At 41.5% G+C, this 19,152-nt stretch overlaps 1 protein-coding gene across 1 annotated transcript in view; it reads left to right on the forward strand.

Annotated features, from left to right (window-relative positions):
- The first annotated feature begins 310 nt into the window (after positions 1 to 310).
- Positions 311 to 19,152, forward strand: part of LOC126278373 (cadherin-23-like) — a 520,639-nt gene continuing 501,797 nt past the window's right edge. Inside the window, exon 1 of the mRNA XM_049978447.1 lies at positions 311 to 377. The gene's annotated coding sequence lies outside the window, so the exon portion shown is untranslated. The remainder of the gene's footprint in view (positions 378 to 19,152) is intronic.

The raw sequence follows: 19,152 nt of genomic DNA on the forward strand, positions 1-19,152 counted from the left end.
CTACTTCTATGTTTCTCATCTTGGCAGCTGTTCTTGATTGGAATGCATTATGTTTGAATTTTAACAGCCAGAACACAAACTGCCGTATCGAATGTGAGGGAAACCGCACGTGCCAACGCAGAGGTTGAGAGGAGCCGCAGTGGCGTGGCGCTCGCCGCCAGTGAGGTGGAGGTGGCGTGATAACGATCGACAAGTGGCCGCAATGCCGGCTGATGCAGCTGGGGCCTTATCTGCCCTGCGCTGGCTGGCCTTATCTGGCTTCGCAGCGCGCCACGGCGCGAGCCGCCGAACCCGCATCCTGTCCCTGGCCACAAGGCGTCCGTCGTAGAGGCAGGATAACTTCTCCGCTGACGACACGACTGCGCGGACCACTCGCGGTGAGTGCTCTTCCACACACTATCTGCCTTTCGTCCAGGGGACATTCTTTCGATGCCTACTCTCCACCCAGCTGAACGGCGTGGAGGGGCGTAATCAGGGCCGGCTCGAGAACGTTTTGCGTAAACAGGAGATACTCCTCCTCCCCCCCCCCCCCCCCCCCCCCGCCTTCCCGCCACCCTTCAGATATTAACCTGCGTTTGCATGTTGCCTTTTCCTCATGCCTCAAATACAACGCCACCGCTCTGTTGCAGGGACCTGATTTCCAGGTTCTGTTTACAGCATCATGATGGTCGCATCCGTGTTTGGCAACATCGCGGTGAACGCACATTGGAAGCGTGTTGTCGTCATCGCCATACTAACATATCACCTGGCGTGATGGTATCGGGTGCCATTTGTTACACGTCTCGGTCACCTCTTGTTCGCATTGACGCCACTTTGAACAGTGGACGTTACATTTCAGATGTGTTACGACCCATGGGTGTACCCTTCATTCGATCCCTGCGAAACCCTACATTTCAGCAGGATAATGCACGACCACATATTGCAGGTCCTGTACGGGCCTTTCTGGATACAGAAAATGTTCGACTGCTGCCCTGGCCAGCACATTCTCCAGATCTCGCACCAATTGAAAACGTCTGAACGTCTGGTCAATGGTGGCTGAGCAACTGGCTCGTCACAACACTCCAGTCACTACTCTTGATGAACTGTGGTATCGTGTTAAAGCTGTTAAAGCTGCATGGGCAGCTGTACGTGTTCACGCCATCCAAGCTCTGTTTCACTCAATGCCCATGCATATCAAGGCTGTTATTACAGCCAGAGGTGGTTAATCTGGGTACTGATTTCTTAGGATCTATGCACCCAAATTGCGTGAAAATGTAATCACATGTCAGTTCTAGTATAATATATTTATCCAATGAATACCCGTTTATCATCTGCATTTCTTCTTCGTGTAGCAATTTTAATGGCCGGTAGTGTATTTGCGCCATTCTGTGAACCACACGAGATTTATTACACACTAGTTGAGCACCCGTCGTTGCCCGGTTATGTATACAGAGCGTCACAAAAGCAACACAAACTTCAGGGACACATTCCTTATACAGAAAGAAGTAAAACGCCTAGTAAACGTGGGCTCTAAAATGTATACCATAAGAGGTATGAGTACTTGTTCAGCTTAGACCCCATGAAACAGATCTCTTCTGCTGCAAGGTCCATATTTTGGGTGGAGGAGGTATCGACCAAAACAAGAAAAAAAAGTCTGGTAAAGATGGGGTGCAAAATGCATACTTTAACAGCTGTGAGCAGTTGGTCATCTTCGCAAGAGTGAAGCAGACCTCTTGTATTGAACCAGTGCTCGTAGCTCTATAGGTAAGCATTTTAGAACCCATGTTTACTTGACTTTTTTCCCTTGTTTTGGTCTATACTATCTTTTCCTACAATATGACAATCAAACATATTTCAGTAGAAGAGTAGTAGAAGTGTTTTATAGCGTCGAAGATGAACAAATCACTTAAGGTACGCGCTTTAGAGCCATCGTTTACAGACAGTTTTTTCTTGTTTTGATGTAAGGGGCCTGTCCCTGAAGTATGTCGTTGTTTCTTTGGGACACCCTGCACATTCCAGTCTTCTACTAGCCCGTCTCCTCCTTCCCTCTCTCTCAGTCCACCTAGCCCCCCCCCCCCCCACCCCTGTGTCCATCAGCTATCCCATCCTCTCTCTGTCCTTCTGCCCCTGCCCCTCTGTCCCTCCATCCCTTCCCTCCGCCCTTTTCCACCTCCCCCTCTCCCTGTCCATCTCCTCTACCCTATCTATGCCCATCTCTCCTCCACCCTCTTTGTCTGCCCATCTCTCGGCACATTATCACCAATAGGAGGCTGGCAGTTCTTAACCCCACAGTATTTCTTTCCAAATTGTAGCTAATAGGAGCACCAAACATGGATGAAATTTTTCCAGGGACCTAGTACGATCTTCTTAACTGTAATTTTGCCCATGTTCGCACAATTCAAGATAAAACAATTCCCCTTCCTCTGTTATTAAATGATTGGTTTCTTGTTTTTGTAGATAATCTGATGATCCCAGAAAAGGATGAAAAGTGTCGTTGACATTAAATAATTTCGCAACCAGGACTATTTTTATCCTGAAATACATTTTGAACTGGTTACAGCACCACCCTGGAATAATTTTTGCAAATATATTTCACCCGAATTTCGTCCTGCAGTTTCATTTTCATGCAGCTCGATGTTGACAAGGTTGTATCTCCTGAACTTTGTGTCTTAAGATGATATAATTTTGCTGGTACATTGAGTGGTGTTAGTGAATACTGTCTGCAAAAATGTAGCGAATAACCATAGACCTTGCGTTGGTGGGGAGGCTTGCGTGCCTCACCGATACAGATAGCAGTACCGTAGGTGCAACCACAACGGAGGGGTATCTGTTGAGAGGCCAGACAAACGTATGGTTCCTGAAGAGGGGCAGCAGCCTTTTCAGTAACTGGTTCAACTGGCTCTGAGCACTATGGGACTCAACTTCTGTGGTCATTAGTCCCCTAGAACTTAGAACTACTTAAACCTAACTAATCTAAGGACATCACACACATCCATGCCCGAGACAGGATTCGAACCTGCGACCGTAGCAGTCGCACAGTTCCGGACTGCGCGCCTAGAACCACAAGACCACCGCGGCCGGCCCTTTTCAGTAGTTGCAGGGGCAACAGTCTGGATGATTGACTGATCTGGCCTTGTAACACTAACCAAAACGGCCTTGCTGTGCTGGTACTGGGAACGGCTGAAAGCAAGGGGAAACTACGGCCGTAATTTTTCTGGAGGGCATGCAGCTTTAACGGAATGGACAGGGTCTTAAAAGGAGGATATAAGATGAACATCAATAAAAGCAAAAAGAAGATAATGGAATGTAGTCGAATTATGTCGGGTGATGCTGAGGGAATTAGATTAGGAAATGAGACACTTAAAGTAGTAAAGGAGTTTTGCTATTTGGGGAGCAAAATAACTGATGATGGTCGAAGTAGAGAGGATATAAAATGTAGACTGGCAATGGCAAGGGAAGCGTTTCTGAAGAAGAGAAATTTGTTAACATCGAGTATAGATTTAAGTGTCAGAGAGTCGTTTCTGAAAGTATATGTATGGAGTATATCCATGTAGGGAAGTGAAACATGGATGATAACTAGTTTGGACAAGAAGAGAATAGAAGCTTTCGAAATGTGGTGCTACAGAAGAATGCTGAAGATTAGGAGGGTAGATGACATAACTAATGAGGAGGTACTGAAGAAGATTGGGGAGAGGAGGAGTTTGTGGCACAACTTGACTAGAAGAATGGATCGGTTGGTAGGACATGTTCTGAGGCATCAGGGGATCACCAATTTAGTATTGGAGGGCAGCGTGGATGGTAAAAATCGTAGAGGGAGACCAAGAGATGAATACACTAAGCAGATTCAGAAGGATGTAGGTTGCGGTAGGTACTGGGAGATGAAGAAGCTTGCACAGGATAGAGTAGCATGGAGAGTTGCATCAAACCAGTCTCAGGGCTGAAGACCACAACAACAACAACATTCTTAGTAACACAGAAGTAATAAATTAGAACGTCATGCTTCATGCGGCAGTTTTACAGCATGAATAGCAAAAGTATAGTAAGTGACAAACTTCTTTTCTTTCATCATTTTGTGGGAGCTGTCAGCTGGAAAAAGACGAACGTTTGAAATGATTTATAAAGTTTGTGGCAAGTTAGTAAGTGCTCTCATTCTCAAATACTGGATGACTAAATAAAGGGTATTCACGCTTTTTCACCCTCACCCCCACGCCTACCCATTTGATAGGTAGGCGATTCTTTCTAGACATTACCTTATATGTGTAGAATGTTTGGTTGAAATCGGTCCAGTTGTCTAGGAGGAGATTTGAAACATACATACATACATCATACATACGTTACATACACACATAATACGTATATCCATCTGTATAATATGTAACGATTTATCGCTAAACATCAGACTAAAAATGTTGTTATTATATGTATAGATTGGCTCATAATTAATAGCGAAAACTGGCACAGATGAAGGAATACTATAAGAGAAGCAAACTATTCTATAAGACGTGGATCCGCAACCAAACCGTATGCGAGATAGCCGCTAATGTGTGGTTAGGGATTCGTCACTAACTTCTGTATGATATATTCTTCTAGTTGGCACAAATGCGTTTCAAACATTAACTTCTCGATAAATTTCACTTCTAATTTGCCTCATCTTTCAACCATGGGTTACCATGGTACATGGCCAGAGGCACATTTTGTGAGTGATGTTAGGCGTCTAACCCACCGATATGGTCGCAGGTGGGTATGTTGGCCTTCTAGCTCACCTAACCTCACGCGATTTTTGTTTATAGGCCATCTCAAAAGCGAAGAGCACAAGCACTCCCACTGAATTGGCTGAAGAGGTGAAGCAGCGGACTGTACAGTTTTGTCAAAATTTACGAGACAATCTGAGGGTGTCTGAAGGAATTCGTAACGCACTGGAGAGACGATTGCAGTACTACCTCAAAATGTGAGGGTGACACCCACTTTAACAGGGATAATGTGCTTAAGTAGAACTGTATTTTTGATTATAGTAGGCCTTGACTGAAATTTGAGTCCAGTTGGATGGGACCTTAACAGAAAAGTTTGTATTTGAAATATGTTTGAACTAACCAAGGTAAACTTGATACCGAAGCCAGTGTCGGTTCGTAATCACGCACCATGAAGTATCTCGTAGACGGCTGGTTTTGTGGACTCATCGCGACTGAAAAGTTTATTTTTCTACAGTGCTATCCAGAATTAATAATACACAATTATAGATGTTGTAGAGGGGAGTCAGGACGGCAGCATATGGTAACAAGGATGTCCAGAAATGCGTCGTTTGGGAGAAAAACGACTTTGAAAGATATACTGCATTTTGAAACATATATTGTCGTAACTGCACGAACTACATCATATGCTCGATGTGGCGAAGACGAGTTTCTTTGCATAAAATTTACCTGCGAACAGTATTCACATACAAACTGTCCAGAAGTCCTGGAGTGTCCTGAACGACCTCCACTGAAGCCATTACATGGACAAGGAGATCGTCCTGTGACTCCACAGGAGTCTCGTAAAGAGTGTGCTTCAGGTAACTCCAAAGGAAAAAGTCCAGAGGTGCTGAATCAGGTGACAGTGCTAGCTAACGAATCAGTCCACTGCGACCTATCCACCTCTCCTCGAACGTCTGGTAAAGGTGCTCAACAACACTGTGTGCAAAGCGGACTGGTGCACCATTGTGGTTGAACCACATCTTCAGGTGGATATGCAACGACACACTCTCCAAATGCTGCACCAGTACGTCTTGCAGGGAGAGCAAGTAGCTGTGACCCAGTGGACGAGGCGTAGAGTACACGGGCCTGTCAGGCGACCGTGGATAGTAACAGCTCACAAATTAATACCGAAACTAAGTTGAAATCCAAGGGGATGAGTGCCCTGAGGGTTTCGGCACCCAAATGTGGATGTTACGACTGCTGAGCAGACCTTAATAGTGAAATGCGCTTCGTCTGTGAAAAGAATGATGGGGAAGTCTGGAACTTCTACACAACGGTGTAGGAACCATCCACAGTAACTGACATGTCGCGCAAAATCAGCTGGTCTGGACGTGGTACGGGGAAGATGCTGTTCATGGAGAAGTCGCCAAACGCCGTTTCGGTTTACATTCACGGAATGTGTGAAGTTGCTGGCATCCGTCGATGAGTTTTGGTCGACCAGTTGGAGGACTACCTCTTCCAGGTCATCAGTGCAGCGCGACCGGCCACAGCTACAATTTTTTAGAAAAGTTTCTTGAAGCAACTGATGTATTTCAGTCGATGCAGGAGATCAAAATACCTCACTTCCGACAACTAGTTTCATTTGACAGATGGTTTTTTATTACTAGTTACTAATTAAAACATGGATAAAGACTCATCAATAATTTTCATCAATAAACCCATAATAAAAGGAAAAATAGACAACAAAATGCAAACAAAAACCACAGATCCACCTAATAGCAATCCACACAACATGCACTACTAACCAAAGCAGTGTGTCACAGAAGCCAAACCTAAGTATGCTGCTCTCCCATACGTAGGCCCACCGTCATACCAAATAGCAAACTTATTTAAAAAGAAAAATATCACAATCAGCTTTTCTACAAATAATAAATTACAACAAAAAGTAATCCATGATGTAAATACCTCCAAGAGTCCCTACAGTAATTCAGGAATAAACAAACCCAAATGTGACATATGCCCAAAATTCTACATTGGACAGAGAGGCAGAAGTTTTGAAGCTAGATACAAAAAACACATTGATGCTTTAAGGCTTGGCAACTTCAACAAATCTGCATATGCAGCCCATATTGCTAAAGAAAACCATTCAGTGGGAAACATTGAGAACAACTTAAAAATTTTACATCTAGCAGAAAAAAGAGCCACTATGAATATATTAGAAGAAATAGAAACACACACATACAAAAACAGCACCCCAGACTATATCCTTAACGAACAAACCGTATTAGCTAACACCCCTTTACTGATAAATTTCCAATATTATATTCCACCCTCCAAAGCAAATAATATTCCTACACCTATCTGCAGATCAAGTAGCACATTTATATGTAACTATAGTTCTCATGGTGCTAAATGTAAATAAATAATGTACAATCTTACCTATACAGTACTCTTAAAAAAACTCTATCTCTGACATGGAACATCTCTAAAACTCACAAAATCAATGTCTCTCTGTACCAGTGTGAAAGGTGTTTCAGTTGAATAAGTGAATATATGATATTTTTCCAAGCATGGGACATCTTTATAATGTTACCATATCTTTGGCACTCATATGTCTGTAAGCACTTTGTATCTATCAAAACATGCAGTGCACATTAGAAGTCTATTCTGCGACAAATGTAAAGTGTTCAGTGAGAAAAAATTTACGTGTGAAATGATAAGAATGCAGTGACAATGTATTCACATCTGTCGGACGAAAACTATGAAAACAAACACTCCAAACCAACATTTCACGTAAGTCACATCCAATGCAAATCTGTAACGCAACAATATGTATTATTTACATTTTCGGACAATTAATTTGTAAAAAAAACGCACCCATGTTCCAATGAAAGCATGAAAGCCGTCTGAAGATGAATCGTAATGATTCGAAACAGGTAACAGTACCTCTTGAATAAAGGAACTGAAAATAAATTTGTGGCTGGTAGCTGTCTCAGCACCATCAACATTTGTCGTCAAATAACAGCCACGGTCTCAACCATGTCATCATATGACAAAATTGCATTAATCTTTCATTATGCCTTGTCTAGACTAAATCCAATTACAATTTTGTTATATTCTGATCAAACGGAATTGTTTGAAGTGCAACTTGATAACATGCTGTTATATTTTTATTTTTCTAGTTATTTTTATTTTTTATGTTGTTAGATTAGATTAGTTTTTCGTTCCATAGATCCGTGTTGAGGAGATCCTCGTGGATGTGGAACATGTCACTTTTTTTAAGCTGAAATAACAATACTAATAGTATGAATATATACAATAAATCATTTGTTTCTATTAAAAATTCGTCAATGGAGTAGAAGGAATTGGCCACTAGTAAGTCCTTCAGGCTCCTTTTAAACTGATCTTTATTTGTAACTAAACTTTTTATGTTTGCTGGTAAATTATTGAAGATGAGTGTTCCTGACTAGTGGACCCCTTTTTGAACTAATGTAAGTGCTTATAAGTCCTTGTGCAGATCATTTTTGTTCCTGGTATTGTATGTATGAACTGTGCTGTTTGTTGGAAAGAGAGATATATTATTTAGGACAAATTTCATTAAGGAGTAAATATACTCAGAGGCAGTAGTTAGTATACCCAGTTTTTTGAAGAGGTTTCTACTAGACGTCCGTGAGTTTACTCCACAAATAATACGTATTACACGCTTTTGGACTCTGAAAACTTTTGTTTGACTTGAAGAGTTAACCCAAAATATTATACTATATGACGTTATGGAATGAAAGTAGACAAAGTATGCAAGCTTTTTCACTTTCATGTGGCCTATGTCTGCTAACACTCGAATTGCAAATACAGATTTGTTAATGCATTTCTGCAGTTCTCTGGTGTGCTCCTACCAACTGCATTTATTATCAAGTTGTAATCCCAGGAATTTAAGTCTGTCAACCTCTTCTATCTGCTCTTCTTCGTACTTTATGCATATGCTGGGTGCAAACCATTTACAGGTTCTGAATTGCATATAGTGAGTCTTTTCGAAGTTTAATGTCAGTGAGTTGGCTTTAAACTATTTATTAATATCCATGAAAATATCATTAGCAGATCTTTCTAGAACTACACTCGACATACTATTTATTGCAATACTTGTGTCATCTGCAAACAAAACGAACTCTGCTTCTGACAGTGTAACTGATGAAAGATTATTAATGTACAGAAGAAAAAGCAATGGCCTTAAGATGGATCCTTGTGAGACACCACATGTAATTTCTTCCCATTCTGATGATAACTGATGACTTAATTCAAAAGTCCCTTGCACTGACACCCTTAGTTTCCTGTTAGTGAGGTATGACTTGAACCATTTTGCAGCACTGCCCGTGCACCATAGAATTCTAATTTATTTAAAAGGATGTTGTGGTTTACACAATCGAATGCCTTTGACAAATCACAGAAAATACCTGCTGCTTATAACTTGTTATTTAATGAATTAAGTACATTTCACTGTAGGTGTAAATAACCTTTTCGATATCAGAACCCTTCAGAAATCCAAACTGTGTTCTTGATAATATGTTATTTGTGGTCAGATGGTTGAGAAGCTGCCTGTACATTACTTTTTCTAAAATTTTTGAGAATGCTGGCAAAAGTGAAATCGGTCTGTAGTTTGATGGCATCTCTTTATCCCCTTTCTTGAATAGAGGCTCAACATCTGCATATTTCAGCAGCTCTTACCATCCCTTTTATCCCGATTAAATCAGAACGTTGTGAAGACAGTTTGCTTGCAACCAGAATCGGTAATTTGTGATGGGTTTCCATTGTCCTCTGGATGCACTTTACGTTCTGTATGAACATAGTTCGAATTTACGTACTTAACTTGAATCGTTAGATATGTAATTCTGACGTAGGGACTGTCTGACGCCATGAAAATAATACCATTAAACCCTAGAATAAAATCAGCAGCTTCAAATGAAGCGGTATCTTCGTAACAGTACTTGCGTGGATGGTTGTTGTAGTGAGAGTCAGAAGCGGACACGTCAACAGACTATACGTTTGTAGAACGAAATGTTTCAAACGGCTCTGAGCACTATGGGACTCAACTGCTGAGGTCATAAGTCCCCTAGAACTTAGAACTACTTAAACCTAACTAACCTAAGGACAACACACACATCCATGCCCGAGGCAGGATTCGAACCTGCGACCATAGCGTTTGCAGAACGGCCATACATTTTTTTTACCTTCTAGGTAGCACTGATTCACAAGTCGTTCATTGAATCTATGTCATATTGCTTATGAATAGAACAGAAATAAATCAAGATTATTCAAACAAATTATTATTTATAAAGTCTAAAGAATATCTCAAACATGTGCATGAAGGCGTCGATCTGTAGTATGGACAACAAACGACTACAAGCTAAGTATGTCCAATGCGTGTTGTGGATTTAGGATCCTACATTATTAATATGCACTCGAGTCAACGCCAATTAAAATAAATCATAAGTAGATCTTAACTGTTTTTCACATAAACAGAATATTTTAGCTTAAAATCCAGAAACTTTTAGCCCCCTAATTGAATTATGTATCAGCGAGTTTCCTATGTTGACCGCCGCCTCTCAAACCCCAGTTTCCCATGTTTGGCTCGTTCCAGTCTCCTTTATTAAGGGTCCTCGTTGCCATTACTTATGTGGCATCATCGCTCCAGCTTTTCCGATGTATGCTACATTTTCTTCTTTGATGTGAAATCCATTGCCATATTCGTTTTGGTCAACTTGTGTCTGGCATATGTTGTAAATGACCATGCCAGAGTAGGCTCTTCCATGCTGTGCAGTCAAGAACTGGGCTTTAGACGTTTATGATCTCTCTGATTCTGTCATTTATGAATGTTCGGGACTGGAAATCGACAACTCCGTCTATAAAAATCCATCTCGACAGCCAAGAGGCAGTCTTTTTGCCTTTGCTTTAGTTCCCACCACTCTGCGCCATACAGTGGAATGACTGTTGACATGTTCCGTTCTGCACGCTATGTTGTTGTTCCAGTGGATGTCATTTGGTTGTTTTATGGCTCGCTTGCACTGGCCAATTTTGTTGTTTATATCATCCATAGTTCTTAGCGAGATGGGAATTTTCTGACAATATTGTGGTTCTGGCCGATACCCAGGATCAAGTATGCGCTTATACTTACCGATTTGTCCACAGTGAGAAGAAAAGTGCGCTGGTGACGAATGATGATAAAACAAAATATTCGTTGCACCACGCAGTCAAGCTCTCCTGCCATCCATTGTTGTTGACGGACATATCTTTGAATGAGTACAACGATTCAAGTACCTGGGTCCATATTGACCAATGAAAGTGCGGTGTGAAAGAAGTGGATTAACAAATGATAAGCGCTAATTGCATTTTATTCACTCGGAACAATTTATTGAAGTCACGACTAATATCCCAGAAGAATAAGTTCCAGCTATACTAAACACTAGTATGGCCGCGCCCGTTGCAAGGTTGTGAAATCCCGGAGACAACAACTGAAGAAACAGAAAGATCTTTGGATGTTTCTACAATATCACGGAAAGTAAATGGAAAAGAAGGACGAAAGAAGACCTATACCAGCTGTTTAAAAGCCACACATTGGTAGAATATTAGAACAGAAGAGGCTACAGGGAGTTTGCAACATCTTTCGAGGCGATGGATCCCTCCAATACCGCTTTCTACATTATCAACCTGCTGGAAAACGATCAAGGGGAAATCCAAGGACGCGATGGAAATATCTATTGTTAACAATCCTTAAACAAATGGAGCCGATAGCGGTGGAAAATGAAGCTAGAGACCGGCAACAATGGGCTACCATCTGCAGTAGATACCTTCTCTGTTGTGACTGACTTCCTCTTTTATTGCGCTTTTGTAATATATAGTTATATAATTTTTTTACAGTGTGCTTTTTTTACAGCGCAATTTTTCAGCTGTAGGCATTAAAAGCCCGTTAATGCAATAAATGATAACAACGATACCCGACCGGAGCGGTTCTAGGGGCTACAGTCTGGAAGCGCGCGACCGCTACGGTCGCAGGTTCGAATCCTGCCTCGGGCATGGGTGTGTGTGATGTCCTTAGGTTAGTAAGGTTTAAGTAGTTGTAAGTTCTAGGGGACTGATGGCCGCCGAAGTTAAGTCCCATAGTGCTCAGAGCCATTTGTGAACAACGATACCATTCATATTTCTGCCGTTTGACGAATTTGTCACTCTGAAACAATTTAAAGTTACGCTACCCTTTAACATTATCAGCACCCGCTTGTACGTCATTTATAATATTTCCTCCCCCATCCCCCTCCCCTTCAAATATTGTTTTAGTGTCGTTTGCATTTTACTTACGTTTGCATTAAGTACTCATTCATCGTATTCTTTTAATTCCTAACTGAGCTATCTGTATAAATACTATTAATTGATTAACATCCTGTGTATGTTATTTCAGACTGCAGAATCCTAACCTCCTTATACTAACGCCTACTAGACTCTTTCGAGAGATGTGTGGTGATTTTCGGTCATCAGTTCTAAGGTCGGTTTGAAGCTTTTCACGATTCCTGTCGCTTACCGTTACTCTCGTCATTTCGGCATAAATACTGCATTCCAAAGCAACTCATCATGTAACCATGTAACCTTACGAAATACATCCCCCCCTCCCATGAACCATGGACCTTGCTGTTGATGGGGAGGCATGCGTGCCTCAGTGATACAGACAGCCGTACCGTAGGTGCAGACACAATGGATGGGTTTCTGTTGAGAGGCCAGACAAACAGACAAAGAGGGGCAGCAGCCTTTCCAGTAGTTGCAGGGGCAACAGTCTGGATGATTGACTGATCTGGCCTTGTAATATCAACGAAAACGGCCTTGCTGTGCTGGTATTCCGAAGGAGAAACTACAGCCGTAATTCTTCCTGAGGGCACGCAGCTCTACTGTATGGCATGGCGAGCTGCAGCAAACCGTTTAAGACTGAAGAACATAACAACAACAAGAAATATAGATTCCTCCTGCCCTCAGTGGACACCTGCGGTTTGTTACTGAATTTATTACAAACAGAATAACATCTGAAAGCTGTAGAGGAAGCGCCCGGCTGCCTCTCCTGGTAAAAATGCATTTAAAACTGAAAGTTGTAGTTATGCTAATATTCTTGCTGCTAATTGAATCACGGATCACCTAGTGTGTGTTTAAGACATATTTGATCAGTGGTATAACACCCTTCTAATGATTTGAATTCAGCGTAGTCAGGTCACCACCCATGCACGTCAGGTTTGCTGAAGTTATGCCAGAATTCAATTTTCAGTAATGAAACAGAAGCAATTGCTTCAAACTCTGCAATACTTTTTATTTGATCTCGTACTGGTTTCAAGCTTCATACGCCACCATGCGCAACCGCAGCATACAGATATACACTGGCAAAAATAAAAAATAAATCTCAAATTGTGCGACATAAGCGAAAGGTGGTAGGCGTGGTTCTACATATGGAAGACGATGTCTGTCCAATTTTCGCACCAGTCGCATAATAATGACTCTAATAGCGCCACTATGAGGATGCGCATCGGTTTTGCTTTAAACAGACGCTGTTGTAACGGTCGTGAGTGTTATCAACTTTGAGATTGGATGTGGCGAGTTCATGTTAGTTAAGAATACCTTTAAGGTGACAAATACGCCATTACCAGCACCTCGCCAAGTTTTTACGAGGTCGTGTAACAGGGCTACAACATATTGCAGAAAGACTTGCAGGACTATAGCCAATGTACCTGATTACTGGCAGCGGTGGGCATGATAATGTAAGGTCGCAAGAAGACTAGTCTCCGAAAGGCCATGTGGCACTGCCGAGAAGGAAGACCATCGTCTTCGGCATGTGGGTCTGGTGAATCGTACTGCTTCGGCAGCAGCAATTTGAGCAGCAGGTGGCACCACACTGATGAAGCGAACTGTTACCAATCGGTTATTCCAAGGTCAGCTCTCAGCCCGACGTCCTGTAGCGTGCGTTCCATTGACCCCAAACCACCACCATTTGCGACTTCAGTGGTGTCAGCCCGAGATCAGTGGCGGGTAGGGTGGTGATCTGTTGTGTTTTCTAATGAAGGCTGGTTCTGCCTCCGTACCAATGATGGCCGTATGTTGGTCAGAAAGAGACCAGTTGAAGGTCTGCAACCAACCTGTCTGCGTGCTACACACACTGGATCAACACCTGGAGCTATGGTCTGGAGTGCGATTTCGTGCGACAGCAGGACCACTCTCGTCGTTATCGCACACACCCTGACTGCAAAATTGTACGTCGGTCTAGTGATTCGACCTCTTGTGATGAACAGGTTTACCGGGGGGTGTTTGCCAACAGGATAACACTAGCCCATATACCGCTGTTGTAACCCAACATGCTCTACAGAGTGTCGACATGTTATCCTGGCCTGCTCGATCACTAGATCTGTCTCCATTTGAGCACATGTGGGACATCATCGGACAACGACTCCAGTGTCGTTCACAAACAACATTAACGGTCCCTGTATTAACCGACCAAGTGCAACAGGCATGGAATTGCAACCCTCAAACTGGCCAATACAAAGCATGCAAATATACATGCTTGCATTCTATATTCTGGTGGCTACACTGGCTGTAATGCAGTGGCTTATCTCTCATGTACATTAACCTCTGATCTTGCAACGTAAATCACATAGGTATGTTACGTAGACAGATGTATCCCCAAAATATCATTACACTACATAAATTATTTTTTGGTGTTGCGTTTTTTTTATTTCAGTGTATTATGCGATATGCTGAATCTGTCTGTTATAGTCTCCAGCTTCTCTTACATCCAGACAAGCTAACTGCCATAGGGTTACCTGGATGCTCCAAATGTAAATTTTCACAAAGGTTCCAAAGGATCTTTCGAAAGCCTCTTTCCGGCAAAGATTTGCCACTGTTTCTACTACTGAATGTCGTGCTAACTATGTCATTGTTAGCCTAGAGTGAGTTTTCTTTTTTTTAAGTATCCTTCGAAATTTTGGCATTAAAGGGGCGAGTGCACCACATTTACTCCTTATTGGCCCCGTGTGTAGAACAGCATACAGAAAGTGTACAGCCATGTGTCTTTTCTGTATTGAATGGAAATCAGATCAGAGCTAAAATCACTGCTGAAGGTGAATGATCCGATCGTACGCAATTTTGTTTGAAAGGCCTATTCTCATGATGAAACACATACGATGCGATGTACCACTGAGTGCAAACCTTCATGTTTGTCTCACAGACGCGCTGGACGCGTGCAGGGATTGTAATATTAAAGGGTGTTGCGTTTCTGTGAGCGCAGATAGAATTGATTTCTACTAATGTCTCTACTAAGGTCCACGAAATTTATAGAAAAGCCTCCTTGCAAAATCATGGTTTTGTTACGTATAGAAGTTAAGTTCATAAAGAATGTGTTTAACTGCTGTGTTTTACCATCATACAAGCTTAGAATATCATATGAAACCCAGTGCTGGATTTCGCAGCAGCGGAGTTCTTTATGTACGAATTCTTGTTCAGAATTCTCCATGAAACTTGGATATTGAGAGACGAAGTGCGCAACTAATAGCTAGGCCATATGAGTTTAGGTAATGTTCAGGAGCTAGAAATATTTATTTTACACGTTTGAATAACGGAAATAATTTTTTTCGTATTTTGGCATTTGAAATTAACTGCATCATACAGCCATCTTCTCAGCACAACACACCAATAAAATAATCATTACACAATGCAAACTACAATATATAATACACAAAGATCTATCAAAATCTCTCCGCAGTTCACATTTGTACTTCACACTTTCGTAAAAATATAATTACGTTTGTTCTAAGGTGGACAGCGTAACGAGCTGACAAAAAAACAGCTACAAGCTCAGTTGTCAAGCCACGATAAATTTGTATAATGTCTTGTGTATGTGAACTCAATTTACAAATAATGAACTGGTGATTTCTTCAGTTGACGGGTAAGTTAGCTCCTATATTTTCATATTTAGGACAGGCCAATAATATGTGGTAAATGTATCGAACAGATTCACCTTCGTAATAGCATTAGAGACTGTTCACAACATTATTTCTGAGAAGCGATATGATGTATTGCCATCATTGAATCAAATACTTGTTAGGCTTGTGAATTGTCTCCTGTTTATCTTGTGGTCGATGCACCAAGGTTTTGGAATAATTCTCGAATGGATAGCAACAAACCAAAAAGCTTTGATTGCACCAGAGTACTTGCATTTACGTTCCAACAAAGTCCATCTTTCTCTTTCACCCATAGAGCATGATCCAACTGTATGGTTGTACTTCGGAGAATTACTGCGACTGAAGCATCTTTTGCCAGGTGGAGACCTATTAGATAAAAACTATTCCTGTGCGAACTATTACCCACAAAAAAGATCGGAATTAACCCTTTACAATTATATACCAAAGTCTCCTGTACGATGTTCACTTCGGTTTATCTACCGACAATACCGCACTCTTCGAATCACTTACAACTTGACAGATTCAACCACCTCGTATGTTTCCTAACATTCATTGCTTCTCTTATACTGACAGCAAGTTTCATTGGAAAGTAAAAACTACTGTCCGATTTAATTTGCGACAAAGAATTGAGAAACCAGCTACACGTAAGGACGTGTTGCAGATCTAGCCGTGTACATTCCGAGAGTGTTTGAAGTCTGATGGTACATATTTGCTCCAACATAGTAAGTGAACGTTACAGTCTAAAATCTTTAAATTTCAAACTGCAGCTAAATAATTTCTTGTTGCTTAAAAGGTAATTGTGTGTTAATTCGCAAGAAATCATTATAAATTATTTTCAGCTCAGTAGTTTGTGTATGTTATATGCTCTTGCTGCATTATAAGCTGTCGATATGCTACATGTTGATACGTATTGAATGTAATGATCTTTCAATTCAGTTACACTGAACTTCTCAGCTGAAAGCTTCCTTTGACTTGTCAAACGATTTCCTCGGCATTCATTAATAATGCGCTTGTAAGAGTGGAAGATTGTTGCTTCGAGCTAGGCAATGGAATATTGAGATCTGTCTAACCTTATGAGTGTCACTACGAACCGCAGGTATAAGCATAAAAAGCAATAATAGAAAACTGATCGAACTAGAGTTTTACACAAAGTTGAAAGATTATTGGGATGATCTCCGTACCAGAAAGCTAACTGCTAAATATTATGACCTACTATTTTCTTTGTTTTTATTTGATCGGTAAGAGCATTTTTTTTTCTTACCCCCCCCCCCCCCCCCTGAACGATGGACCTTGCCGTTGGTGGGAAAGCTTGCGAGCCTCAGCGATACAGATGGCAATGCCGTAGGTGCAACTACAACGGAGGGGTATCTGTTGAGAGGCCAGACAAACGTGTGGTTCCTGAAGAGGGGCAGCAGCCTTTTCAGTAGTTGCAGGGGCAACAGTCTGGATGATTGACTGATCTGGCCTTGTAACACTAACCAAAACGGCCTTTCTGTGCTGGTACTGCGAACGGCTGAAAAGCAAGGGGAAACTACAGCCGTTATTTTTCCCTAGGGCATGCAGCTTTACTGTATGATTAAATGATGATGGCGTCCTCTTGGGTAAAATATTCCGGAAGTAAAATAGTCCCCCATTCGGATTTCCGGGCGGGGACTACTCAAGAGGACATCGTTATCAGGAGAAAGAAAACTGGCGTTCTACGGATCGGAGCGTGGAATGTCAGATCCATTAATCGGGCACGTAGATTAGAAAATTTAAAAAGGGAAATCTTTAGGTTAAAGTTAGATATAGTGGGAATTAGTGAAGTTCGATGGCAGGAGGAACAAGACTCCTAGTCAGGTGAATACAGGGTTATAAATACAAAATGAAATAGGGGTAATGCAGGAGTAGGTTTAATAATGAATAAAAAAATAGGAGTGCAGGTAAGCTACTACAAACAGCATAGTGAACGCATTATTGTAGCCAAGATAGACACGAAGCCCACGCTTACTACAGTAGTACAAGTTTATATGCCAACTACCTCTGCAGATGATGAAGAAAGTGATGAAATGTATGATGAGATAAAAAATATTATTCAGATAGTGAAGGGAGACGAAAAATTAATAGTCATGTGTCAATGGAATTCGAGAGCAGGAAAAGGGAGAGAAGGAAACATAGTAGGTGAATACGGATTGGGGGTAAGAAATGAAAGAGGAAGCCGTCTAGTAGAATTTTGCACAGAGCATAAATTAATCATAGCTAACACTTGCTTCAAGAACCATGAAAGAAGGTTGTATACATGGAAGAAGCCTGGAGATACTAAAAGGTATCAGATAGATTATATAATGGTGAGACAGGTTTTAAATTGTAAGACTTTTCCAGGAGCAGGTGTGGACTCTGACCACAATCTATTGGTTATGAACAGTAGATTAAAACTGAAGAAACTGCAGAAAGGTGGGAATTTAAGGAGATGGGACCTGGATAAACTGACTAAACCAGAGGTTGTAGAGAGTTTCAGGGAGAGCATAAGGGAACAATTGACAGGAATGGGGGAAAGAAATACAGCAGAAGAAGAATGGGTAGCTTTGAGGGATGAAATAGTGAAGGCAGCAAACGATCAAGTAGGTAAAAAGACGAGGGCTAGTAGAAATCCTTGGGTAACAGAAGAAATATTGAATTTAATTGATGAAAGGAGAAAATATAAAAACGCAGTAAATGAAGCAGGCAAAAAGGAATACAAACGTCTCAAAAATGATATCGACAGGAAGTGCAAAATGGCTAAGCAGGGGTGGCTAGAGGACAAATGTAAGGATATAGAGGCTTATCTCCCTATGGGTAAGATAGATACTGCCTACAGGAAAATTAAAGAGACCTTTGGAGAAAAGAGAACCATCAACCCGGTTCTAAGGAAAGAAGGGAAACCCGAAAGGTGGAAGGAGTATATAGAGGGGCGATGTACTTGAGGACAATATTATGGAAATGAAAGAGGATGTAGAGGAAGATGAAATGGGAGATATGATACTGCGTGAAGAGTTTGGCAGAGCACTGAAAGACCTGAGTCGCAACAAGGCCCAGGGAGTAGACATCATTCCATGAGAACTACTGACAGCCTGGGGAGAGTCAATCCTGACAAAACTCTACCATCTGGTGAGCAAGATGTATGAGACAGGCGAAATACCCTCAGTCTTCAACAAGAACATAATAATTCCTACCCCAAAGAAATCAGGTGTTGACAGATGTGAAAATTACCGAACTATCAGTTTAATAAGTCACGGCTGCAAAATACTAACGCTAATTCTATACAGACGAATGGAAAAAGTGGTAGATGTCGACCTCGGGGAAGATCAGTTTGGATTCCGTAGAAATGTTGGAACACGTGAGGCAATACTGACCTTACGCCTTATCTTAGAAGAAAGGATGGCAAACCTACGTTTTTAGCACTTATAGACTTAGAGAAAGCTTTTGACAATGTTGACTGGAATACAGGGACCGAAAGGCTATTTACAATTTGTACAGAAACCAGATGGCAGTTATGAGAGTCGAGGGACATG

The sequence above is a fragment of the Schistocerca gregaria genome, chromosome 6 (genome assembly GCF_023897955.1).
Source record: "Schistocerca gregaria isolate iqSchGreg1 chromosome 6, iqSchGreg1.2, whole genome shotgun sequence".
NCBI lineage: Eukaryota > Metazoa > Arthropoda > Insecta > Orthoptera > Acrididae > Schistocerca > Schistocerca gregaria.